Source organism: Heloderma suspectum, chromosome 3 (assembly GCF_057233095.1).
Source record: "Heloderma suspectum isolate Gila_16-S chromosome 3, 16-S_ref, whole genome shotgun sequence".
NCBI classification, from domain to species: Eukaryota; Metazoa; Chordata; class Lepidosauria; order Squamata; family Helodermatidae; genus Heloderma; species Heloderma suspectum.
Window position 1 is genome coordinate 330,331,611 of NC_139460.1, and position 25,455 is coordinate 330,357,065.

At 48.3% G+C, this 25,455-nt stretch overlaps 1 protein-coding gene across 5 annotated transcripts in view; it reads right to left on the reverse strand.

Moving 5' to 3' along the window:
* The window catches only part of APOD (apolipoprotein D), a 92,265-nt gene that overhangs the window by 14,181 nt on the left and 52,629 nt on the right, over positions 1-25,455 (reverse strand). The window contains exon 1 of one of the 5 annotated variants that reach the window (XM_084847886.1): positions 5,563-7,286. The exons of the other annotated variants lie outside the window; for them this stretch is intronic. The gene's annotated coding sequence lies outside the window, so the exon portion shown is untranslated. Of the gene's footprint in view, positions 1-5,562; positions 7,287-25,455 lie in introns of those variants that run through there. 5 annotated transcript variants of the gene reach the window in all.

Here is a 25,455-nt window from a genome sequence, read left to right on the forward strand (position 1 = left end):
CTAAAAGCCTGCAGTGATGGGGCCTGATGGACCCCCAATGGCACCCCATTCCAGACACACGGGGCCACGGCTGAAAAGGCCCTTTCTGGTGAGTCCTTGCCCTGTTGCTGCCCTCAAGGCTGAGCAACTGAGATGGGCCTCGCTTGCAGCCCTTTGCCAACAAGGCCAGGGTGGCCTGAAGCTATCGCCTATTGGAACTGGTACACCGACTGATGTGCTAGGGGTGTCCAGACCAAGCTAACCTTCTCTTCTATAAGGCATGGGTGTGTGTGTGTTTGAAAACAAAGAAAACAAAGGAACACCTAATTACTTTGAATGAGTTCAAATCTCTAGGGCCAGATGAACTACATCCTAGAGTAATAAAAGAACTGGCAGAAGAACTCTCAGAACCGCTGTCTATTCTCTTTGAGAAATCGTGGAGGAGGGGGGAAGTGCCAGATGACTGGAGGAGGGCTAACGTTGTCCCTATCTTCAAAAAGGGTAAAAAGGAGGAACCTGGGAACTACAGACCAGTCAGTCTGACATCAATCCCTGGGACAATTCTGGAGCAGATGGTAAAGCAATCCATCTGGAAGCACCTTGAAAACAATGCAGTGATTACGCGAAGCCAACACGGATTTGTCAAAAACAAGTCCTGCCAGACAAATCTGATCTCATTTTTTGATCAAGTCACCTCCCTTGTAGACCATGGGAATGTTGTAGACATCATATACCTCGACTTCAGCAAAGCTTTCGACAAAGAGCCCCATGATATCCTGATGAGCAAACTAGCTCAAAGTGGGCTAGATGAAACAACGATCCGGTGGATCCACAGTTGGCTACAGAATCGGACTCAAAGAGTGCTTATCAATGGGACCTTCTCAAACTGGGGAAAGGTAACGAGTGTGGTACCGCAGGGCTCAGTCCTGGGCCCAGTGCTCTTCAACATTTGTATTAATGACTTGGAGGAGGAGGTGCAGGGAATGCTGATCAAATTGCAGATGACACAAAATTGGTCGGGATAGCTAATACTTTGGAAGACAGAAACAAAATTCAAAGTGATCTGGATAGACTGGAGCGCTGGGCAGAAAACAACAGAATGACATTTAATAGGGACAAATGCCAAGTTCTGCACCTAGGAAAAAGAAACCAAATGCACAGTTACAAGATGGGGGATACGTGGCTCAACCACACTACAAGCGAGAAGGATCTTGGGATTGTTGTTGATCACAAGCTGAATATGAGCCAACAATGTGATGTGGCTGCAAAAAAGGCAAATGCTATTTGGGGCTGCATTAATAGAAGCATCGCTTCCAAATCCTGGGAAGTACTAGTTCCCCTCTACTCAGCACTGGTTAGGCCTCACCTGGAGTACTGTGTCCAGTTCTGGGCACCACACTTTCAGAAGGATGCAGACAAACTGGAGAGGGTTCAGAGGAGGGCAACAAAGATGATCAGGGGACTGGAAACAAAGCCCTATGAGGAGAGACTGAAAGAACTGGGCATGTTTAGCCTTGAGAAGAGAAGACTGAGGGGAGATAGGATAGCACTCTTCAAGTACTTGAAAGGTTGTCACAGAGAAGAAGGCCAGGATCTCTTCTCGATCATCCCAGAGTGCAGGACACGGAATCATGGGCTCAAGTTACAGGAAGCCAGATTACGGCTGAACATCAGGAGAAATTTCCTGACTGTTAGAGCAATACGACAATGGAACCCATTCCCTAGGGAGGTGGTGGGCTCTCCCACACTGGAGGTGGTCAAGACGAGGCTGGACAGCCATCTGTCAGGGATGCTCTGACTTGGATTCCTGCATTGAGCAGGGGGTTGGACTCGATGGCCTTGTAGGCCCCTTCCAACCCTACTATTCTATGATTCTATGATCTGTAAAAAATAAAGGTGGTGTTTTTGGACACTGAACAAGCATTTGAGCTAATTTCTCAAATTTAAAAGTAGCTATTCCTCATTTGAGTAAGAGCATAGTCAGTCCATAAATCTGCTGTATGCGCACTACACCCTGGTCTAAAGACCTCTTTAGACTTGCGTTGGTCATGAGACGCGTCTGCACAGAAGTTGCATGTCCGTGTGAATGAGGACTGCTGGCAACACCTTGTCCCACTGAGAGAAGTGAGGGCAACAGAAGACGGCTGCATTGGCAGCCGCTGCCATGACCTCGAGGCATCTGGAGCAAGTTAAACCAGTGGCTCCTGAAGGAACAATCTCCCTCCAACCCTGCATTGCCACTGCTCAGCTGAGTGGGAAACAGCCGAGCAGCATGGACCCCGAACCCCAGCCCATCGCTTCTCTGGGAAAAAGAGAAGTGATTAATCCTTCTCAATCTGATCTCATTTTTTGATCATAGAATCACAAAATAGTAGGGTTGGAAGGGGCCTACAAGACGATCAAGTCCAACCCCCTGCTCAATGCAGGAAGCCTTATACCCAGGCAGTTTCCCATCCAAGTACTAACCAGGGCTGACCCTGCTTAGCAGCCGAGATCAGACGGGATCAGGAACATCCAGCCTTTCGTGGTTGCTGCAGGCAGGCTACCTTGTGGACTGTGGGAATGCTGTGGCCATAACATATCTTGACTTCAGCAAAGCTTTCGACAAAGTGCCCCATGATATCCTTATGAACAAACTAGCTCAAAGTGGGCTAGATGAAACAACGATCCGGTGGATCCACAGCTGGCTACAGGATCGGACTCAAAGAGTGCTTATCAATGGGACCTTCTCAACCTGGGGAGAGGTAACGAGTGGGGTACCGCAGGGCTCAGTCCTGGGCCCAGTGCTCTTCAACATTGTTATGAATGACTTGGAGGAGGAGGTGCAGGGAATGCTGATCAGATTTGCAGATGGCACAAAATTGGGTGGGATAGCTAATACCCTGGAAGACAGAAACAACATTCAAAGGGATCTTGGTAGGCTGGAGCGCTGGGCAGAAAACAACAGAATGACATTTAATAGGGATACATGCCAAGTTCTGCACCGAGGAAAAAGAAACCAAATGCACAGTTACAAGATGCGGGATACGTGGCTCAACCACACTACAAGCAAGAAGGATCTTGGGATTAAGCAGGAGGCACAGCCCTGGGACTCAGCATCCCCCCCCCCCCGCCCCGTCTTGCCTGCAGCTCAGCTGGAGCAGGGAGGGGGGTTGGTGTTGGTGTGTGCTGTATGTTTATGGATAGACAGGAGAACGGGGATGGAGGGGTGTGCGTACGTGTGAGGGGAGTGTCTATATGTGCGTGGAGTTTGTGTGTGAATGCGGGGGGGTGTCTGCTTGCGTCTGCTTTGACCCTGCCCATCTCAGGCTTTGGCTCCACCCAGCACCACAGACCCCAGTCCCTTTTCCTGGAGGGTACGTGGCCTCTCAAGGGAGGAAATGGTTCCCACGCCTGGGGTAGGCCAGAGTGAGTGAGATGGGCCAAGAAGTATGAGGCAGGCTGCTAGAGCTCCCCTTCTTCACTCCCAGGTCAACGGGCCCGAGGGAGCCACCAAATTGCAACACTTTGCTGGACCATGGTGGAAGATGGGCTTTGTTGGTGAAAGGTGATAGCTGGTAACAACACCACCTAATAAATGCTGTGCAGTTCTGTAAAGTTTGGTCAGTAAAGCACAGACCAAAAGTGAGATGCTTGTCTGAATTTTCCTTAACTTTTCACCCCTTGAAAGATGCAGTCAGAATGGAAGAAAAGCCCTCAGTCCGGATCAGACCCAAAAGCCTGGCCCCTGTTCCCCAGGCTTGCCAGCTGGGCCCCCACTCAGGAAGCCTGCAGAGGAGGAGGGCTTTGCCAGCACACCACACTCCTCAGGCAGGCATCACAGCCCCCGTGGCCCTAGAGGGAGGCCACATCCACTGTGTCTTCGGGTCTTTGGTCAGAGACCCAGAAGCCTTCCTAGGTGTTCTGCCCAGCACCGTGCATTTGGAGCTTAGGGCACAAGGACGGAAAGGCCAAGCCAGCTGCTTCGCAGGCGGAGTCCTTCAACGCCCAACCCTCGTGCGCTGCGCCGGGCTGCGTACCGCGGCAGCACGTCCTGCCGCTCTGTTCTGATGGTCTTGAGTCAGCGCGCCGGGAAGTGGGGGCGGAATTCCTGCTCTCGCCCGCCTCACCCGCAGGCACATGGCCAGGAGCGTTCCCTGAAAGAGGGGTGCAGAAGTGAGCGGAGACCTGGCTGAGCCGGAGAGCCCACCTCCGCCTTGGCAGATAGCCCCAGTAGCCATGGGTCATTTTATTTGTTGCTATTCATGGATTTGTTTGTTTTTTCTGTGAGTTGGATGCCACCATGGGTGGCTCCTGGGCGGAAAGGCGGTTAATACTATATAACTGTCAGGTTTCCCGATCCCCCAGCACACACGCTCTCAGGCGATCTGACACTGGACACCCAAATCAGTGAGATTTCTTCATTGCAGGGAATCCCGCGGCAAAAGCTTCATGGTTACGCTCTTCAGAAATCACATAGCTGATGGTCAGTAGCTACAGGGTCTGTGTACTTCCAGAACAGACCAAAGCTAAACATTACTATTGTGACTGAGATCCTCATCAATGTGGTTTCTCCATTGCCATCGCCACGGTTCTGAACACAAGGGAAGGGACTCTGGATTCCTGGGTACCTAACCCAGGCAATCCTTTCACGGGGCTCCAATCCCAGACCTGGAAAGGGAACGATTCCTGGAATGAACCCATCAGGCAATCAAGGGATAACTTCCTGAAAGGCCTAAACAACCCACACCCATAGAGAGTCCAAGTCTGAATCTTTTGTTGATAACTCCAGGCTACAAGGTCAAGGCCCATCAAGATCAAGGGAAGGGCATACCCACACACGGAAGGTGTTCCAGGCCATCGCTTTCGCACTGGCAACTCCACGCTGCACGAGTTCTGGCAGCGGGAAATCCAAAAGTCATAGATCAAACCCAGCCTGCCGTACAGTGAGCTGACTACAAACACAGACACACAATCCACAGCAACGAGAGTTCAAGTTCTGTGAAAAGCCTCACAGTACTTTCCATGGCAAGTCCTTAACAATCCAAAGTTCCAGTCCATGTGCAGAGTGCCTCCAAAAGCCCAGACCATGATGGATCCGAACAGAGAAGGCTTCGGGCAATGAAGACGAGACGTTCCTAGCAAAGGCTCTTCACCTTTGCCCCAGCTTAAAAGGCAAGGCGTGACTGTGGGACACCCCCTCCGGACCCCTTGACAGGCAAGGGCCTTTCGCAAGGCCCTGCCTGAGCAGGGCGGCACTGCTCAGCCCTCCAGCAGTGACGCTTCAGCCTGGGCGACCCTTCTGCAAACCCCGGCCCACCTCTGCCAGGTGCGCACGGACGGCTCCCAGCCTCCCTGCCTGCCACGGCCAGACCAGAGGCGGGTGACTGCTCTGGGAACGCTGGCAGGGAGACGCTCACACAGACGCCGACATTCCAGAGGCTGAATAGGCCCAGGCCCTCCCAGGCGGCTTCTAACCAAGTCCTGGCTATAGCCTGCAAGGCCCACTGCAGGGCTGAAGCCGGGCCCTGGCAATAACAGGAAACACAGTAATTTCAAAATACATTAAGTGCTAAACGTTTTGGCTTCTGCCCTCAGCAGTACCTGTGATGTTTAATGGATACCAAGAGTGGCAATCTGGAATGCTGGGAGATGAAAATTCCTAAGAAGTGAAGGAACAGAGGTGCGAGTGGTATAAAGCCTATGAATTGTCCTCCAGGTCAGGGGCATTGCTAGGTTCTTAGAAGATCTGGGGCGCAGCCCCCTAACACAAATGTGCATCTCTCTCTCTCTCTCCACGAGTCTAAGCTCACCTCTAGTGTGTGTGTGTGTGTGTGTGTGTGTGTTTGTGTGTGTGTGTAGATTACATACATACATATATAAGAAGTGTGCACTGATCCCCACCCCACTTCAACTCAGACCCCAATTTAGCATTTTGGAAAACATCCCGCTTCTGCTTGGGCCAGTTTACAGTCGGACCACTTCAGCTCAGCACCAAACCTGAATCAAGGTATGGAAAAATGAGTCTTTATACTTCCTGTTGACTACCATGGGAAATTAGAAAAAAACTGTAATTTTTTTATCTTGGTCAGAACTGGATGATAATTTTAGGCATAGTAGCCCCGTAGAAGGGGATTACACCTGACCAGCATCAGAAAAATAGGCAGTGTTTATATTTTTATTTTCTTTTAAAGGGAACTGCCAATAACATTTTAATTACTTGGAAGAATTGGATAAAAATTTCAGGATTCATTGCCCCATCAGAGGATATCATGTCTGCCAAATTTCAGAATGATAGCCACATGGGTTTTTGTGCAAGGGTGGCCTTGACATTTTGAGGTCTCCAAAAGAGGACATACTTACCTCCCTATTTCCTTTGTGGACCATTGTTCTGAAAATTACAGACAGCCTAGAGTTGGGTCTAAGTAAGAAACCAGCAAAGTTTCAGAAGGATAGGTGCAACAGTTCATGTGGAAGGGGAGTTCTCCAATTTGGGGGAGGAAGTAATTTGCTTTCCCTTCCCTTCACCCCTTCCCCAATAGTTTTTGGATAAGTTTGTATGAAAATGCACAGGTCATTAGAGGTGTCCTCCAGCCAAGAAACCTGCAAAGTTCCTGAAGAATATACAGGCATGCACATGTAGAAATACTAGAATTTATCTACCTTTCATCAATGTTAGCAGCAGGGGAACATGGGTGGGAAGGTGCGATTGCACTCATGTCCTGCCTATGGACATCTGGTTGGCCACTGTGTGAACAGAATGCTGGACTAGATGGACCTTGGTCTGATGCAGCACAGCTTTTCTTAAGTTCTTAAATAGAGAGTGCCTCTGAGCATATGCAGAATGCTTTTCTTTCACCACTGAGCACTTACATTCTCCCCCTACCAATTCTGTTTCCCTCCATGCAACCATCCCTCCTCATCCTACCATCTTCCAGCAACTCTTCATACAAACGGATGTTTTGTGCAATTCTCTACCTCCTCCTTGTTATGCACAAGTTCTCATTGTATTTTCCTCCCCATAACTTCTTTTGTGCCAAGACTTCACCAGGATTCAGCCAATGAGTCTGTTTTCAAAACTAGGTCTAAGTTATGGAGAAACTCTGAGCATGTACTAAATGCCTTTCCCTCACCACTGAAACTAGTGTTCATGCAAACACACACGCACACGCATGACAAAACATGCATAGGACTGAGCTCAAAGGGTAGTCAATTCATTAGCTGGAATTGGGTAGGCACTGTGTTAAGCCTGCAGTACCATGCTCACAACTCAGGACTTATTTCTGAGTAAATATGCAGAACATCAGGGTGCAAACCTCCCTGCAAAAGTAACTTGTGCTGGAATCCTATGCACACTCTCCTGAGGGTAAGCCTCATTAAACATAATGGGGCTTCTCAGTAGGCATACATAAGCTTGTACAAATGAGCAGTATTTATCTCCCTTCCACTTAAAAAACAAACCCCAAACTCCTATTTTTATTAAAGCTTTCTGTTCAGAGGAACATAAGAAGCTACCTTATACTGAGTCAGACCCTGGGTCCATTTAGCCCAGTACTGTCGACACTGACTGGCAGCAGCAGCTCTCCAGGGTTTCAGGCCAGATTCTTTCCTAGCCCTACCTGGAGATGCTGGGGATTGAACCTGGGACCTTCTGCATGCCAAGCATGTGCTCCGCCACTGAGCGACAGCCCTTCCTATTGGTCTGTACCTAGGAAAAAGAAACCAAATGCACAGTTACAAGATGGGGGATACATGGCTCAACCACACTACAAGCGAGAAGGATCTTGGAATTGTTGTTAATCACAAGCTGAATATGAGCCAACAATGTGATGTGGCTGCAAAAAAGGCCAATGCTATTTTGGGCTGCATTCATAGAAGCATCGCTTCCAAATCCCGGGAAGTACTAGTTCCCCTCTACTCAGCACCGGTTAGGCCTCACCTGGAGTACTGTGTCCAGTTCTGGGCACCACACTTTCAGAAGGATGCAGACAAACTGGAGAGGGTTCAGAGGAGGGCAACAAAGATGATCAGGGGACTGGAAACAAAGCCCTATGAAGAGAGACGGAAAGAACTGGGCATGTTTAGCCTTGAGAAGAGAAGACTGAGGGGAGATAGGATAGCACTCTTCAAGTACTTGAAAGGTTGTCACAGAGAAGAAGGCCAGGATCTCTTCTTGATCATCCCAGAGTGCAGGACACGGAATAATGGGCTCAAGTGACAGGAAGCCAGATTCCGGCTGAACATCAGGAAAAACTTCCTGACTGTAAGAGCAATACAACAATGGAACCAATTACCTGGGGAGGTGGTGGGCTCTCCCACATTGGAGGCCTTCAAGACGAGGCTGGACAGCCATTTGTCAGGGATGCTCTGACTTGGATTCCTGCACTGAGCAGGGGGTTGGACTCGATGGCCTTGTAGGCCCCTTCCAACCCTACTATTCTATGATTCTATGAGTAGCACTCATAGTCAACTAAAGGGTGGGAAAAGCAGTCCTGGGGTACAATCTTAAAAACGATAGAATGATCTCAGTACGAATCCAAGGCAAACCATTCAACATCACAGTAATTCAAGTCTATGCCCCAACCACTGATGCCAAAGAAGCTGAGGCTGATCGGTTCTATGAAGACCTACAACACCTTCTAGAACTAACACCAAAAAAAGATGTCCTCTTCATCATAGGGGATTGGAATACTGAAGTAGGAAGTCAAGAAATTACCGGGATGATAGGCAGGCATGGCCTTGGTGTACAAAATGAAGCAGGACAAAGGCTAATCGAGTTTTCCAAGAGAACACGCTGATCATAGCAAACACTCTTTTCCAACAGCACAACAGGCGACTCTACACATGGACGTCACCAGATGGTCAATATCGAAATCAGATTGATTATGTCCTTTGCAGCCAAAGATGGAGAAGCTCTATACAGTCAGTCAAAACAAGACCTGGAGCTGACTGTGGCTCAGATCATGAGCTGCTTCTTGCCAAATTTCGGCTTAAATTGAAGAACGTAGGGAAAACCACTAAACCATTCAGGTCTGACCTAAATCATATCCCTGATGAATATACAGTGGAGGTGAGGAATAGATTTAAGGGATTAGACCTGATAGACAGAGTGCCTGAGGAAGTATGGACGGAGGTCCGTAACATTGTTCAGGAGGCAGCAACTCAATCCATCCCAAAGGAAAAGAAAGGCAAGAAAGCCAAGTGGCTGTCTGATGAGGCTTTACAAGTAGCTGACGAAAGAAGGGAAGCGAAGAGCAAGGGAGAAAGGGGAAGATATATCCAACTGAATGCAGAGTTCCAGAGAATAGCAAGGAGAGACAAGAAGGCCTTCTTAAATGAACAATGCAAAGAAATCGAGGAAAACAACAGAATGGGAAAGACTAGAGATCTCTTCAAGAAAATCAGAGATCTCAAGGGAACGTTTTGTGCAAAGACGGGCATGATAAAGGACAAAGAAGGCAGGGACCTAACAGAAGCAGATGAGATTAAGAAGAGGTGGCAAGAATACACAGAAGAACTATACAGGAAAGATCTGAATGTCCCTGATAGCCATGATAGTGCGGTCACTGAACTTGAGCCGGACATCCTCGAGAGTGAAGTCAAGCGGGCCTTAGGAAGCATTAGTAACAACAAAGCTAGCGGAGATGACAGTCTTCCAGCTGAGCTATTTAAAATCCTAAAAGATGATGCTGTTAAAGTGCTGCACTCAAAATGCCAACAAATTTGGAACACTCAACAATGGCCACAAGACTGGAAAAGGTCAGTTTACATCCCAATTCCAAGGAAGGGCAATGCCAAAGAGTGTTCAAACTACCGTACAAGTGCGCTCATTTCACATGCCAGCAAGGTGATGCTCAAAATCCTGCAAGCTAGGCTTCAGCAGTATGCGAACCGAGAACTACCGGAAGTACAAGCTGGGTTTCGAAGAGGCAGAGGAACTAGAGATCAAAGCACCAACATTCGCTGCATCATGGAGAAAGCAAGAGAATTCCAGAAAAACATCTATTTCTGCTTCATTGACTACGCTAAAGCCTTTGATTGTGTGGATCACAGCAAACTGTGGCAAATTCTGAAAGAGATGGGAGTACCAGACCACCTTACCTGTCTCCTGAGAAACCTGTACGAGGGTCAAGAAGCAACAGTAAGAACCGGACATGGAACAACCGATTGGTTCAAAATTGGGAAAGGAGTACGACAAGGCTGCATATTGTCACCCTGCTTATTTAACTTATATGCAGAGCACATCATGAGAAACGCCAGCTTGGATGACTCACAGGTCGGAATTAAGATTGCCGGGAGAATTATCAACAACCTCAGATACGCCAATGATACCACCCTAATGGCCGAAAGCGAAGAGGATCTCAAGAGCCTCTTGTTGAGGGTGAAAGTGGAGAGTGCAAAAGCTGGTTTGAAACTCAACATTAAAAAAACGGAGATCATGGCATCTGGCCCCATCAATTCCTGGCATATGGAAGGGGAAGAAATGGAAGCAGTGACAGATTTTATTTTCTTGGGCTCCAAGATCACTGCAGGCGGTGACTGTAGCCATGAAATTAAAAGACGCTTGCTCCTTGGGAGGAAAGCTATAGCAAACCTAGACAGCATAGTCAGAAGCAGAGACATCACCTTGCCGACAAAGGTCCATCTAATCCAAGCTATGGTTTTCCCAGTAGTAACATATGGCTGTGAGAGCTGGACTATAAGGAAGGCTGAGTGCTGAAGAATTGATGCTTTCGAACTGTGGTGCTGGAGAAGACTTTTACCAGTCCCCTGGACTGCAAGGAGGACAAATCAGTCAATCCTAAAAGAAATCAACCCTGAGTGCTCATTGGAAGGACAGATACTGAAGTTGAAGCTCAAATATTTTGGCCACCTAATGCGGAGAGAAAACTCTCTGGAAAAGACCCTGATGTTGGGAAAGACTGAAGGCAAAAGGAGAAGGGGACAGCAGAGGATGAGATGGCTGGATAGCATCACTGATGCAATGAGTATGGACTTGAGCACGCTCCGGGAGAGAGTGCAGGACAGGAAGGCCTGGCGTGCTCTGGTCCATGGGGTCACGAAGAGTCGGACACGACTGAACGACTGAACAACAACATGGGGGTTGGACTCAATGGCCTTGTAGGCCCCGTCCAACCCTACTATTCTATGATTAGTGGAAGTGCATGTTACATTGTCTAATAAGTTTTGTTGGTATCTGTATATGTAAGTACATACAATAACTGGAGGGCAACACTCTCATGGGTGTGCGGAAATCTATTACACACGCTATTCCCAACTAGGAGAACTGGACCCCATAGAAAGTGCTGGGGATCATCATAAAATCTCTACTGTGCATACCTGTTGGTTCCCCTGGACCTCTCAGCAGCTTCCGATACCATTGCCCACCCTATTTTTCTAGGCGGCCTTGCTGGGCAGGGACCAGTGTTGTGCAGTGGTTCCCCTTATTCCCGGTTGGTATTCTCCTGAAGGGGCAGTGGTGGTGGTGGGAGATGACTGCTCCAGTCCATGGCCACCGGCCATTGGGGTGCAAGGGTCTGCTTTTGCCTCTTGCGCTACTTAATGGCTAGGTTTTGAATAATTTTCAACCATTGTTCTCTGCATTTTTTTGCTCCAGTTTCAAGATTTTAATGCTTTTTTTGTTATATTGTAAGGGTTGTTTTTAATTGTTAAAAGTGTTATCCTTGTTGTTTGCTATCATGGATCTTCCAGGAAGGACCAGAACCACTATAATGCCACCCCCACCCCGCAAGGCCCATCCCAGCCTGGCGGTCTAGAAGGAGCCTCTGGCTAACGGCATCCAGAGCCACAGAGAAGTCCAGTGGCACCAACTCAGACACACGCCCTTTGCCTCGTTCCTGGCACACCTCCTCCTCCACAAATGTAGGGATGCACCACGACCACAAGGTCCAGCTCAGAGCCCAATGCAGTGCTTTGGAAAACAGCCCAGTCTGGGTCTTCCTGCTTCGACTCGGGTGCTGAACCCAAGTCGAGATTTGGGCATATATGGCTTGGACTGGCTTCTATACTCTGCCCTCTTCAGGGGCCGGCCCTGGAAAGTGTCAGGCAAGGGCTGGACTGGAAGCCTGTTCCCCCTTTGGGCCAGGGGCTGGGCCACCTGCTGCACCAGGGACTTTTACCAGCCATCCCACGAGCAGGGAGAGCAAAGGCAAGTCCTCTGGGTGCGTTCATGGGGAGGCTATGCAAGGCAGCACCCTGCCTCAGGAGGGATGGAGGCCATGGCTCATCTGGGCAGAGTCAAGCCTCTGCTTACAGCTAAGTAGGGCAACTATATATGGACAGTGAGGAAAACACAAAATACAGAGGTCAAATTCTTTAATTTGGCCTTCGAAATTGCTGTTACACAATTAAATACTCTTTAATTTGGCCTTTAAAATTGTGAATGGTGGTTTTAATGTTTTAAGATGGTTTTATTGCTTCTATATTTTTATGCATTGTTGGTTTCATTTGAATGGTTATATGCTGCCTTGGTGACGATTGTGGAAAAGATGGGGTATACATTTTATAAATATAGAAAATAAATATACTGAGCCCTCAGGAGGAAAGGCAGTGTATAAATGTTTAGAATACATACACGGAGGTGTCACAGCTGATACCCAACTCTGTTTCTCTTTTCCAGCGCATTTGGTAGCGGAGAATTCATTGATGGACAGAACAAGGGGGAACAAACTCGAACCACATGAAACAGAAGCAGTCTGGAGTGAGGTGCGCTGACTGTTTTGGATGGGACTGCGCGCCCCTCAGACTCAGATGCATAGCGGGGCGGGGGGCTCCTGAACCCAGTGCTGCTCCTGAGGGGGGCTGGCGGCCCAGGGCCACTTCATAGCAGGCCTGGCCACTGCCATTCACTCCTCAGTCGCATCCAGACCGAAGGATGGTCATGTGCGCTATATGGACTGCCACCTCTAAAGAAGTTCAGAAACTTCAGCTGATTCAAAATGCAGCTGCCAGGATATTGACCCAAAGTCACTGTCTGGGGTCCCATCTACATGGCACCGCTTTCCCCCGCCCCCACCCTGTTGCAACTGCACAGCAATGCGGCTTCGAACCAGCATCCCCTGCGATACACTCATGATTTACTGCGTGCTTCCCTAACAGACTCGCCGTTCCCTTTTTTTTGCCATTATACTTAAATGCGCAGCTGTGCAGTCCCGTGAGCGCAGGGGTGCAACACTTCATTGGCTGTTTTGTATTTGAGGGGCTCTGTTGTGTCTTTCCCTCCCTCATTAGGTAAAAATTGGTTGTTCTGTGCTCCTTCATTTCCACGCCATCTGTTTGGCAGTTCCCCAGCCTGAGACTCTTACAATGGTTCACATGAGCGGTACATGCCTACCCATTGCTCCAAAATGGAGGCTGGAGCAAAGTTGGTCCTCCCCCAAGACCCCCCAGCCCTTGGGCACTGAGTCCGAAAGCAACTGTTGCGAAGATACGACGCTGCAAACATCTGTGAAAATTTTATTAAATAGATGAAAACGCCCCTCTGTGCCTCTGTGACTGCGCAGCTGTGAAGGGACAGGGGGAGTGAAGGGCATCACAGAGCGACGCAAGCACGACACACGCATACAACACGCCCATGGCAAAATGCAAAGTCGGTTCGGGGAAGGGACAGACGGCAGCTAACCCAAAAAATCACAGCAAAACGCCACCTCGGAAATCTGCAGTTTCCGGGAGAAAACCACGGATGGCTGTGAAGCGGCGACTGCATCATCTGTCCTGAGGGACCTCGACTGGCAGCCGCCCCGGAGTAAAAGGCTCATGTAGATGGGGCCTGGGGCACATACGTCCAGTGTCACTGGTTGCCTGCTCATTCCTGAGCCTCATTGAAATGGCTGATACTGGCCTTTGAACCCTAAATGGTCTGGGTCGGGCATGTCTTCAGCCCACCCCCTCCCATATGAACACCGGAGGCCCTTCCCAGTCCTAGAATCAGCACGATGGGGGCAGGTTGACCTCCACTCTGGAGTCAAATATATATGTCCAAATATTGACCGCTCTCAGATTTCCAGCAAGGAACAGCCCTGCTCAATAACCAATATAAGTAGACAGACCAAATACAAATACAACTCAAACACGGAACCACAGTTAGTTGCAAGCACAGTGTCATTGTTCTCAGGACAGCAAGAGCCGCTTCCACAGCTCCTGGGCCGATGCTGCTGGCCTCTGCTGCGGAGCATCACGATTCTCCGCCGGCCGAGGGCTGCCCCTTCCGCCCTTCCATGCCCTCTTCACCACTCAGCGGCCATCGCTTGTCTTTCTCCTCAGGGGTGTCATGTCCCCAGTGGGAGACATGATAGAGGTGTACAAAATTATGCGTGGGGTAGAGAATGTGGAGAGGGAGACATTTTTCCCCCTTTCTCAAAATACTAGAACCCAAAGGGGTCCTCCCATGAAGCTGAGTGGTGGGAGGTTCAGGACAGGTAAAAGGAAGGACGTCTTAACACAGCACAGAGTTAAACTATGGAATTTGGTAGCGAAGGATGTAGTGATGGCCACCAATTTGGATGGCTTTAAAAGGAGGTTGGAGAAATTCCTGGAGGAGGAGGCTATCAATGGCTACTAGTCCTGATGGCTATGTGCTACCTCCAGTACCAGAGGCAGTGGGCCTGTGTACACCAGTTGCTGGGGAACATGGGCAGGAGGGTGCTGTTGTGCTTATCTCCTGCTTGTGGGTGCCTGGTTGACAGCTGGTTGGCCATTGTATGAAGGGAATACTGGACTGGATGGACCCTTGGTCTGATCCAGCCTCAGGGCTCTTCTGATGTTCTTATGGGTACAGGAGAGGACTCTGATGAGGACGGGAATCAGACCGCTCTTCTAGGAGAAGGCACAGTCAGCTGCCCCATCTTCAGGCCCCTCTTACCAGAAGGCACAGCCTTGCCAGCATCCTCTGAGCTGGAGATCCTGTCAGCAGTTCCTCCTCTGTCTCCTCAGCCTTGCAGAGGTGTGAGGCTACCAGATCAAGTGAGGGCCCATTAAGAGCCCAGGCAGCTTCTCCAGAGCAAGTGGAGCTAGCCACACCACTGATTGAGACTGCCTACACAAGGTTTCCGTCAGCTCTAGCTCACTGCTGAGACAACATTCTCCTATGTTTCTAGTAGGAAAGAGCTCCAGCCAGCAAAGCTCACTCGGGGCAGGAAGGGTGAATTCTCAGCGGGGGGCTATTTGTGACAGTGGGATGGTGCAGAGCAAGACTAACTTCCACTGTGATCCTGTTGGGTTCAACCAAGCCATGTATCATCATCATTATCATCATTATTGATTTACTGTTTGTCCACAAATGTTCCCATGGTGGTGTATGCGATCCTCAGGATGCTTTGGCAGCTGAACAGGCAAGCCTCTCACAGTATGTGCAGTGGGAGGGTTCCACCGTTAAACATGGCCTCAAAATGATTTTAGATAAATGAAAGCTCCCGCCTGCTGGAAGGAGGGCTGCAGCTCCCTGCGGAGACTCAGCAGTGCCCCACCTCCCAGCACAGGACCATGGCTTTGGGGACTGCCTGCCCCATCCTGGACTACATCTGCTGTGGCACTATAACCTTGATCATAGAATCATAGAACCATAGAATAGTAGGGTTGGAAGGGGCCTACAAGGCCATCAAGTCCAACCCCCTGCTCAATGCAGGAATCCAAGTCAGAGCATCCCTGACAGGTGGCTGTCCAGCCTCGTCTTGAACGCCTCCAGTGTGGGAGAGCCCACCACCTCCCTAGGGAATGGGTTCCATTGTCGTATTGCTGTAACAGTCAGGACGTTTTTCCTGACATTCAGCCGGAATCTGGCTTCCTGGAACTTGAGCCCATGATTCTGTGTCCTGCACTCTGGGGTGATGGAGAAGAGATCCTGGCCTTCCTCTCTGTGACAGCCTTTCAAGGACTTGAAGAGCGCTATCATATCTCCCCCCAGTCTTCTCCTCTCCATGCTAAACATGCCCAGTCCTTTCCGTCTCTCTTCATAGGGCTTTGTTTCCAGTCCTCTGATCATTTTTGTTGCCCTCCTCTGAACCCTCTCCAGTTTGTCTGCATCCTTCTTAAAGTGTGGTGCCCAGAACTGGACACAGTACTCCAGATGAGGCCTAACCAGTGCTGAGTAGAGGGGAACTAGTACTTCCCGGGATTTGGAAGCTATGCTTCTATGAATGCAGCCCCAAATAGCATTTGCCTTTTTTGCAGCCACATCACATTGTTGGCTCATATTCGGCTTGTGATCGACAACAATTCCAAGATCCTTCTCGCTTGTAGTGTTGTTGAGCCATGTATCACCCATCTTGGAACTGTGCATTTGGTTTCTTTTTCCTAGGTACAGACCATGGCATTTATCCCTATTAAATGTCATTCTGTTGTTTTCTGCCCAGTGCTCTAGTCTATCCAGACCACTTTGAATTTTGTTTCTGTCTTCCAAAGTATTAGCTATCCCGACCAATTTGGTGTCATCTCCAAACTTGATCAGCATTCCCTGCACCTCCTCCTCCAAGTCATTAATAAAAATGTGGAAGAGCACTGGGCCCAGGACTGAGCCCTGCGGTATCCCACTCATTACCTCTCCCCAGTTTGAGAAGGCCGCATTGATAAGCACTCTTTGAGTCCGATTCTGTAGCCAGCTGTGGATCCACCAGATCATTGCTTCATCTAGCCCACTTTGGGCTAGTTTGCTCATCAGGAGATCATGGGGCACTTTGTCGAAAGCTTTACTGAAGTTGAGGTATATTATGTCCACAGCATTCCCACAGTCTACAAGGGAGGTTACCTGATCAAAAAATGAGATCAGATTCGTCTGGCAGGACTTGTTCTTGACAAATCCATGTTGGCTTGGAGTAATCACGGCATTGTTGTCAAGGTGCTTCCAGATGGATTGCTTTATCATCTGCTCCAGAATTTTCCCAGGGACTGATGTCAGACTGACTGGTCTGTACTTCCCAGGTTCCTCCTTTTTACCCTTTTTGAAGATAGGGACAACGTTAGCCCTCCTCCAGTCATCTGGCACTTCCCCCGTCCTCCATGATTTCTCAAAGACAATAGACAGCGGTTCTGAGAGTTCTTCTGCCAGTTCCTTTATGACTCTAGGATGCAGTTCATCTGGCCCTGGAGATCTGAACTCATTCCAAGTAATGAGGTGTTCGTTGACCATATGCCTATTGATCTCAAGCTGCAATCCTGCCCCTTTAGCCTGTACTTCGCCTTTAACAGTGGGGTCATAGACCCTCTTTTGGGAGAAGACTGAGCCAAAGTAGGAATTGAGCACCTCTGCCTTTTCTTTGTCATCTGTTATCATTTTGCCATCCTTATTTAATAGCTGAACCACCTTTTCTTTCCTCTGCCTTTTACTATGCACGTAGTTGAAGAAAGCCTTTTTGTTGCTTTTAGCCTCCCTCGCTAACCTCAGCTCGTTCTCAGCTTTAGCCTTCCTGACGCCATCCCTGCAATTCTCTGCTCCCTGCCTGTACCCTTCCTTTGTTGCCTGGCTTTCTTTCCCCTTCCTCTATGTGTCCTTCCCATCTTGGACTCCTTTTCTCATTAGAGTCGCTTGCCATGGGACCTTACTGATCATTGTTCTGAGTTTATTAAAATTGGCTTTCCTAAAATCCAGGGTACACGTTTGACTGTTTCAGTCTGTTTCCCACCTCCCAGCTGAAGAGAGCAGAGCAGAGCAGAGCAGAGCAGAGCAAGCTGCTCCAGCTGGTCCAGGGACTACAGAAGCAAGCAAGCTCCCAGAGAGTGAGCGACCAGAACGAGCGCACAGGGGGAGCAAACAGGAGTTGGCCAGGGGACTTGCAGTGGTTGAAGAGACAAAGGAGACAAAGGAGACAGAGGCTAAGAGGTAAGTGGGCTGCAGGAAGCCCAGGGGGCTGCCCTTTATCCTTCTGAGTGGCTGTGAGCTCACCAGGAGCTTCTGAGAGCTCCAGCTGAATTGGAGGGGTGTGGCCTGAGTACTCCCAGCAGCTGAGTGGGCAGGAAGATTCAGTCTGTTTCCCGCCTCCCAGCTGAGCAGAGCAGAGGAGAGCAAGCTGCTCCAGCTGGTCCAGGGACTACAGAAGCAAGCAAGTTCCCAGAGAGTGAGCGACCAGAGCGAGCGCACAGGGGGAGCAAACAGGAGTTGGCCAGGGGAGTTTGGCACGGGAGGTCAAGGGGGAGGCCCCTAACATTTTTTTTCATTTTATTTTTAACTAACTTTTTTCCATTTATTTGTCTTGTAACACACACCTTCACACAAGTGGAACTCTGCTTTTAACCTCTACTGAGTAGAGGAACAGGCACAGGCTAGTCGGGAACAATCACAAAGCTAGACACAAAAGGGAAAAGAGGCAGTGGAAGGACAAGACTCTCCAGTGGTGGTGACCTGCAAGTTGTGTGCCATGTTTGTTTTCTTGCCTGAGAACAACATGGCCTACACCTGCAACAAGTGCAAGTTGATCACGCCGCTGGAAGAAAAAGTAAGCGGACTGGAGCGGCGACTGTCGACCCTCCAAGGAATAAGAGAACACGAAGAGTTCTTGGACAGAATGGGGGAACTACAGCAGCAAAGGGAAGACCAGAAGCTTGAAGAGCAACAGCAAGATGAGGCAGTGGGAAATGCTGAGGTGAAGAAAAATGGAGTAGAGGATACTCCTTGGAAAAGGGTGACAGTTAGGAGAAGAAGAACTAGACGCCACTCTGCACCAGTGGAAGCAGTGGAGCTGTGGAACCGATTCCAGGTACTTGCGGATGAGACTGGAGGACAGCCTGCAGAGGAAGAATCACAGGGGAACCTGCATGAGAGTGAGCAAGAGGCTAAAGGTCAGTCAAACAGAGGCGATGAAACCCAGGCCTACAAGAAGAAGAAGAGAAGAGTGGTAGTAGTGGGAGACTCCTTGCTGCGTGGGATCGAGACCCAAGTATGTCGCAAAGACCCGTGGACTCGACAGGTATGTTGTCTCCCAGGAGGACGAATTAGAGACGTGACTGAAAGGTTGCCTGCACTCATCAAGCCCACTGACAGGTATCCCTTTCTTCTCATCCATGTGGGAACAAATGGTACTGCCAAGCGGAGCTATGAAGAAATCACGTCAGACTTTGAAGCTCTGGGAAGGAAACTCAAGAACTTTGGGGCCCAGATAGTTTTCTCATCCATCCTTCCAGTAGTTAGAAGAGGGATAGAAAGGGAACGAAAAATACTCCGGGTGAATGACTGGCTACAAAGGTGGTGCCAATGAGAGAGATTTGGATTCTGGGACCACAGGCTCTACTTCCTGGAAGATGGGCTGTTGGCTAGGGATGGGTTGCACCTCAAAAAGGCTGGGAAGAATGTGTTTGGCCACAGCATGCAGAACTTCATCAGGAGGGCTTTAAACTGAATCCTACGGGGAAGGGAGATGTAATGTTGGGGGTAACAGTGGATGTAGGCGCATGCACTGCAATGGAGAGAACAGCTCTGATAGCGCCCAATCATAGTCTTCAGACACATGTAGGAAGAAAGCCAGACTATGAAGCACATGGTCTTCGATGTCTATATACTAATGCCCAGAGTGTGGGGAACAAACAGAACGAACTTGAACTCTTAATACAGGAAGGAAATTCTATGATTCTATGACTACACTCGGCTTTTGCTTCCCTTAGGACCAAGAACTCAAGTACAACATGGTCGCTTTCTCCCAGAGTTCCTGTAACTGCTACTTTATCCACTAAGTCATCTCTGTTGGTTAGGATTAAGTCAAGAATAGCTGATCCTCTAGTTCCTTCCTCTACTTTCTGCAGGAGGAAGTTATCCGCCACACAAGTCAGGAATTTCCTGGAGGGGCCATGTTTTGCAGAATTTGTTGTTGTTGTTCAGTCGTTCAGTCGTGTCCGACTCTTCGTGACCCCATGGACCATAGCACGCCAGGCCTTCCTGTCCTGCGCTCTCTCCCGGAGCGTGCTCAAGTTCATATTCATTGCATCCGTGATGCTATCTAGCCATCTCATCCTCTGCCGTCCCCTTCTCCTTTTGCCTTCAGTCTTTCCCAGCATCAGGGTCTTTTCCAGGGAGTTTTCTCTTCGCATTAGGTGGCCAAAATATTGGAGCTTCAGCTTCAGTATCTGTCCTTCCAATGAGCACTCAGGGTTGATTTCCTTTAGGATGGACTGATTTGACCTCCTTGCAGTCCAGGGCACTCGTAAGAGTCTTCTCCAGCACCACAGTTCGAAAGCATCAATTCTTCGGCGCTCAGCCTTCCTTATAGTCCAGCTCTCACAGCCATACATTACTACTGGGAAAACCATAGCTTTGATTAGACGGACCTTTGTCGGCAAGGTGATGTCTCTGCTTCTTACTATGCTGTCTAGGTTGGCCATAGCTTTCCTCCCAAGGAGCAAGCGTCTTTTAATTTCATGGCTACAGTCACCGTCTGCGGTGATCTTGGAACCCAAGAAAGTAAAATCTGTCACTGCTTCCATTTCTTCCCCTTCTATATGCCAGGAAGTGATGGGGCCAGATGCCATGATCTTCGTTTTTTTAATGTTGAGTTTCAAACCAACTTTTGCACTCTCCTCTTTCACCCTCAACAAGAGGCTCTTTAGATCCTCTTCGCTTTCTGCCATTAGGGTGGTATCATCTGCATATCGGAGGTTGTTGATAATTCTCCCAGCAATCTTAATTCCGACCTCTGATTCATCCAACCCGGCATTTCTCATGATGTACTCTGCATATAAGTTAAATAAGCAGGGTGACAATATGCAGCCTTGTCGTACTCCTTTCCCAATTTTGAACCAATCGGTTGTTCCATGTCTGGTTCTTACTGTTGCTTCTTGACCCTTGTACAGGTTTCTCAGGAGACAGGTAAGGTGGTCTGGTACTCCCATCACTTTAAGAATTTGCCACAGTTTGTTGTGATCCACACAATCAAAGGCTTTAGCGTAGTCAATGAAGCAGAAATAGACGTTTTTCTGGAATTCTCTTGCTTTCTCCATGATGCAGCGAATGTTGGCGATTTGATCTCTAGTTCCTCTGCCTCTTCGAAACCCAGCTTGTACTTCCGGTAGTTCTCGGTTCGCATACTGCTGAAGCCTAGCTTGTAGGATTTTGAGCATCACCTTGCTGGCATGTGAAATGAGCGCAATTGTGCGGTAGTTTGAACACTCTTTGGCGTTGCCCTTCTTTGGAATTGGAATGTAAACTGACCTTTTCCAGTCTTGTGGCCACTGTTGAGTGTTCCAGATTTGTTGGCATATTGAATGCAGCACTTTAACAGCATCATCTTTTAGGATTTTAAATAGCTCGGCTGGAATACTGTCATCTCCGCTAGCTTTGTTGTTACTAATGCTTCCTAAGGCCCACTTGACTTCACTCTCGAGGATGTCCGGCTCAAGTTCAGTGACCGCACTATCATGGCTATCAGGGACATTCAGATCTTTCCTGTATAGAATCATAGAATCATAGAATAGTAGGGTTGGAAGGGGCCTACAAGGCTATCGAGTCCAACCCCCTGCTCAATGCAGGAATCCAAGTCAGAGTATCCCTGACAAATGGCTGTCCAGCCTCGTCTTGAAGGCCTCCAGTGTGGGAGAGCCCACCACCTCCCCAGGTAATTGGTTCCATTGCCGTATTGCTCTGACACTCAGGAAGTTTTTCCTGATGTTCAGTCGGAATCTGGCTTCCTGTAACTTGAGCCCATTATTCCGTGTCCTGCACTCTGGGATGATCAAGAAGAGATCCTGGCCTTCTTCTCTGTGACAACCTTTCAAGTACTTGAAGAGTGCTATCATATCTCCCCTCAGTCTTCTCTTCTCAAGGCTAAACATGCCCAGTTCTTTCAGTCTCTCTTCATAGGGCTTTGTTTCCAGTCCCCTGATCATCTTTGTTGCCCTCCTTTGAACCCTCTCCAGCTTGTCTGCATCCTTCTTAAAGTGTGGTGCCCAGAACTGGACACAGTACAGTTCAGCTATTAAATAAGGATGGCAAAATGATAACAGAGGACAAAGAAAAGGCAGAGGTGCTCAATTCCTACTTTGGCTCAGTCTTCTCCCAAAAGAGGGTCTATGACCCCCCTGGCAAAGGCGAAGTACAGGCTGAAGGGGCAGGATTGCAGCTTGAGATCAACAGGCATATGGTCAAGGAACACCTCATTACTTTGAATGAGTTCAAATCTCCAGGGCCAGATGAACTGCATCCTAGAGTCATAAAGGAACTGGCAGAAGAACTCTCAGAACCGCTGTCTATTCTCTTTGAGAAATCATGGAGGACCGGGGAAGTGCCAGATGACTGGAGGAGGGCTAACGTTGTCCCTATCTTCAAAAAGGGTAAAAAGGAGGAACCTGGGAACTACAGACCAGTCAGTCTGACATCAATCCCTGGGAAAATTCTGGAGCAGATCATAAAGCAATCCATCTGGAAGCACCTTGACAACAATGCCGTGATTACTCGAAGCCAACATGGATTTGTCAAAAACAAGTCCTGCCAGACAAATCTGATCTCATTTTTTGATCAAGTCACCTCCCTTGTAGACCGTGGGAATGCTGTAGACATCATATACCTCGACTTCAGCAAAGCTTTCGACAAAGTGCCCCATGATATCCTGATGAGCAAACTTGCTCGAAGTGGGCTAGATGAAACAACGATCCGGTGGATCCACAGCTGGCTACAGAATCGGACTCAAAGAGTGCTTCTCAATGGGACCTTCTCAAATTGGGGAGAGGTAACGAGTGGGGTACCGCAGGGCTCAGTCCTGGGCCCAGTGCTCTTCAACATTTTTATTAATGACTTGGAGGAGGAGGTGCAGGGAATGCTGATCAAATTTGCAGATGACACAAAATTGGGAGGGATAGCTAATACTTTGGAAGACAGAAACAAAATTCAAAGTGATCTGGATAGACTGGAGTGCTGGGCAGAAAACAACAGAATGACATTTAATAGGGACAAATGCCAAGTTCTGCACCTAGGAAAAAGAAACCAAATGCACAGTTACAAGATGGGGGATACGTGGCTCAACCACACTACAAGCGAGAAGGATCTTGGAATTGTTGTCGATCACAAGCTGAATATGAGCCAACAATGTGATGTGGCTGCAAAAAAGGCAAATGCTATTTTGGGCTGCATTCATAGAAGCATCGCTTCCAAATCCCGGGAAGTACTAGTTCCCCTCTACTCAGCACTGGTTAGGCCTCATCTGGAGTACTAGATGAAGTATAGTTCTTCTGTGTATTCTTGCCACCTCTTCTTAATCTCATCTGCTTCTGTTAGGTCCCTGCCTTCTTTGTCCTTTATCATGCCCGTCTTTGCACAAAACATTCCCTTGAGATCTCCAATTTTCTTGAAGAGATCTCTAGTCTTTCCCATTCTGTTGTTTTCCTCGATTTCTTTGCATTGTTCATTTAAGAAGGCCTTCTTGTCTCTCCTTGCTATTCTCTGGAACTCTGCATTCAGTTGGGTATATCTTCCCCTTTCTCCCTTGCTTTTTGCTTCCCTTCTTTCCTCAGCTACTTGTAAAGCCTCATCAGACAGCCACTTGGCTTTCTTGCCTTTCTTTTCCTTTGGGATGGATTTCGTTGCTGCCTCCTGAACAATGTTACGGACCTCCGTCCATAGTTCCTCAGGCACTCTGTCTATCAGGTCTAATCCCTGAAATCTATTCCTCACCTCCACTGTATATTCATCAGGGATATGATTTAGGTCATACCTGAACGGTTTAGTGGTTTTCCCGACGTTCTTCAATTTAAGCCGAAATTTGGCAAGAAGCAGCTCATGATCTGAGCCACAGTCAGCTCCAGGTCTTGTTTTGACTGACTGTATGGAGCTTCTCCATCTTTGGCTGCAAAGGACATAATCAATCTGATTTCGATATTGACCATCTGGTGATGTCCATGTGTAGAGTCGCCTCTTGTGCTGTTGGAAAAGAGTGTTTGCTATGATCAGCATGTTCTCTTGGCAAAACTCTATTAGCTTTTGTCCTGCTTCATTTTGTACACCAAGGCCATGCCTGCCTGTTATCCCGGTGATTTCTTGACTTCCTACTTTAGCATTCCAATCCCCTATAATGAAGAGGACATCTTTTTTTGGTGTTAGTTCTAGAAGGTGTTGTAGGTCTTCATAGAACCGATCAACCTCAGCTTCTTCGGCCTCAGTGGTTGGGGCATAGACTTGAATTACTGTGATGTTGAATGGTTTGCCTTGGATTCGTACTGAGATCATTCTATCATTTTTAAGATTGTACCCCAGTACTGCTTTTCCCACCCTTTTGTTGACTATGAGTGCTACTCCATTTCTTCTAAGGGATTCTTGCCCACAATAGTAGATATGATAGTCACCTGAATTAAATTCGCCCATGCCTGTCCATTTTAGTTCGCTGATTCCCAAGATGTCGATGTTCAATCTTGCCATCTCATGTTTGACCACCTCCAGCTTACCTTGATTCATTGATCTGACATTCCAGGTTCCTAAACAATATTGTTCTTTACAGCATCGGATTTTCTTTTCACCACCAGACACATCCACAGCTGAGTGTCCTTTCGGCTTTGGCCCAGCCGCTTCACTCTTTCTGGCGCTACTTGGAAATACCCTCTGCTCTTCCCCAGTAGCATATTGGACACCTTCCGACCTGAGGGGCTCATCTTCCGGCGTCATCTCGTTTAGCCTTGTGATACATTCCATGGGGTTTTCTTGGCAAGAATACTGGAGTGGGTTGCCATTTCCTTCTCCAGTGGACCAGATTTTGTCAGAACTCTCTGCCATGACCTGTCCGTCTTGGGTGGCCCTTCACGGCATAGCTTATGGCTTCATTGAGTTACGCAAGCCCCTTCGCCACAACAAGGCAGTGATCCATGAAGGGGTTGCAGAATTTATCTCCCAACAAATATCGGGAAAACTGAACTCCCCCAATACTACTACATCATGCTTCCTTGAAACAATGGCTATTTGCTTTTCAAAAGTTTCATCCTCGTCTTCTCCTTGATTGGGTGGCTGCTAGTAGACTCCGACCACCAGGTTGCTTTTATTCTTTGCTCCATGTATTTTGATCCAGATGCTCTCGATGGGGCTACCAAGCTCCTCCTCCTGTATTTCTGTGCAGAGATATGTATTTTTCACATACAGTGCAACCCCACCTCCCTTTCTGTTCCTCCTGTTCTTTTGGAACAAGTTATATCCTTCCATTGCTGTATTCCAGTCATGAGAGTCATCCCACCAAGTCTCAGTTACACCTATCAAGTCATAATTTCCCTCCTGTATTAAGAGTTCAAGTTCGTTCTGTTTGTTTCCCACACTCTGGGCATTAGTATGTAGACATCGAAGACCATGTGCGTCATAGTCTGGCTTTCTTCCTACATGTTTCTGAAGACTATTACTGGGACTATTAGAGTTGTTCTCTCTGTTGTGGTGCATGAGCTTCACAACTTCGAATCTTCGAAGATCATGCCTGAATTAGAAAAAAAACATAGTGGAGAAGCCCCGATTCTGTGAGGATAACACCTTAATTAAAAAAAAATCCTGAGCTGGGGATAGGAGGGGGTAAAACGTAGTCTCATTTGAAGGGATAG